Here is a 2,210-nt window from a genome sequence, read left to right on the forward strand (position 1 = left end):
GTATGGATCATGGTTTTGCCTTGGTGAATTTCCAATGTAGTTGGCTTGCTCCTGGCTACCCTTTGCTTCTTCATTCAATCCTTCTTCGGTTGTTGATGAAGTTGAGATTGCTGCTACTTGGTTCCTCTCCATCTTCTTGGTGAGGTCAGCCAGCTGCTGGGTGATGAGCTTGTTTTGGGCCAACAGAGCATCTACATTGTTTAGCTCCATTACTCCTCTTGTTCCCTCTTTCGGAAGCATAGAAGTAGTCGTTCTCTGCTACTGTTTCAATGACATCGATGGCTTTCTCAATAGTCTTCTTCTTGTTCAAAGATCCTCCGGATGAATGGTCTACGGCCTTCTTTGACTCATAAGAGAGCCCCTCATAGAAAATGTGCAGCTGCACCCATTCATTAAACATATCTAGTGGGCACCTCCTTGTTAAGTCTTTAAACCTCTCCCATGCTTCATATAGAGTCTCACCATCTTGTTGCCTGAAAGTTTGGACCTCAGCTCTCAGCCTATTGAGTCGTTGAGGAGGGTAAAATCTTACTAAGAATTTGTTCACCACGTCTTCTCAAGTTGTCAAGCTTTCCCTTGGGAAAGACTCCAGCCACTTGGCTGCCTTATCCCTGAGTGAGAATGGAAATAAGAGCAGTCTATAGGCGTCAGGATGAACACCATTAGACTTCATTGTGTCACATATTCTCAGGAAGGTGGTTAAATGTTGATTTGGGTCCTCTTGGACACTTCCTCCGAACGAACAGTTGTTCTACACAATGGTGATGAGCTGTGGCTTCAGTTCAAAATTGTTGGCATGGATGGTCGGCTTTTGAATGCTACTTCCACAGTTTCCTGGGTTTGGATTGATGTAAGAGCCTAAAACTCTTCTATCCTCCCCAGCATGATTTGCTCGACCTCCTCTGCCATGGTTGTGAGCCTCTTCTTCATGATGGTTTTCCATGTTTTCTTCCATGTTTGGTTCAAAGTATTCCTCAAAGTGTTCCTCCTCTTCTTCAGCACCAACTACACGTTTGTCTTTTGCCTCCCTCCTTAATCTAAGGAAGGTTCTCTGAGGTTCAGAATCAAAGGAAGTTGAAGCCCCGCTTCTTCTCCCTGTCATACAACCAACAAGTACAAGCAAAGAGAATAGGTGCAGAAAGTATATCCGTCAGAATTATTGTTAGAGTGAGTGATGCAATATGTCAAACAGTTAGTGGGTTAGTGCGATGAATGGTAAATACCAAAGAAAAGGTAGGGGGAAGGGAAGAAATTAACTAAAACAGAAAGTAAATAACTCAAACAGAAATTTAAATCAAACAAAAATAAAATGCTCAATCTAGTTATCCTCCAATCTAATCATTGTTGATGCACAATCAATCCCCGGCAACGGCGCCATAAACTTGATGCACAGAAAACTTGTCTCATAACAAATTTCCTTCGGCAAGTGTACCGAATTTGTCGTCAAGTAAAAACTCACAATAGAGTGAGGTCGAATCCCACAAGGATTGATTGATCAAGGAACTTTAATTAGAGGAATATTCTAGTTGAGCGAATCAAAAATTGAGTTGAGAATTACAGAAAATTAAATGGCGGAAAAGTAAATAGTAGAAAGTAAATTGCAGAATCTTAAATGGGAATGGGAGAATTGCTCATAAATGTAAATGACAGAAATTAAAGAGAATGGGTAAGATCAGAAATGGGGAGTTCATTGGGCTTAGGAGATGTTGCATTCTCCGGATCAATCTCATTTTCATCTCTTCCTCAATCAATGCACTCATTGATCTCCTTGGCAATCTTAAGTGATTGGATTACAATTTCTTGTAATTCAATCTCTCAAATCTTGATCAATAGCCAATACCTTGGTCAATTGCTCATGAGAAGAGCTGAAGTATGGTCACTGATTATACCACATGCATTTCCCAAATCAAGTGTTGAGAGGATTATAGTCACATAACCATCCAAACCCAATTTGGTTCAGCATGAGAAAGCATTTCTAGCTTGATCTCTTCATTCCTCTTTCAAGGTTCAGAAGAGATCCAAGTATGAATAGCTTCTTTTCCAAGATAACTACCCAATTGGATGAAGATCGAAAGCTTTTAAGTAAAATCAAGAGAAAAGATAGAAGAAGAATAATGAAAACTAGTATTGATCCATCAAATTACAACAGAGCTCCCTAACCCAATGAAAGGGGTTTAGTTGTTCATAGCTCTGGAAAATGAAAACAAAGA

The 2,210-nt window shown here is 40.1% G+C and overlaps 1 non-coding gene across 1 annotated transcript; it reads left to right on the plus strand.

Moving 5' to 3' along the window:
* Positions 1-394: 394 nt before the first annotated feature.
* Positions 395-502, plus strand: LOC148548331 (small nucleolar RNA R71). The gene has a single exon (XR_015897109.1). It is a non-coding gene; the product is annotated as a small nucleolar RNA R71 (small nucleolar RNA).
* Positions 503-2,210: the final 1,708 nt, after the last annotated feature.

The sequence above is a fragment of the Arachis ipaensis genome, chromosome B8, assembly GCF_059453495.1.
Source record: "Arachis ipaensis isolate K30076 ecotype BB chromosome B8, ASM5945349v1, whole genome shotgun sequence".
Lineage (NCBI taxonomy): Eukaryota > Viridiplantae > Streptophyta > Magnoliopsida > Fabales > Fabaceae > Arachis > Arachis ipaensis.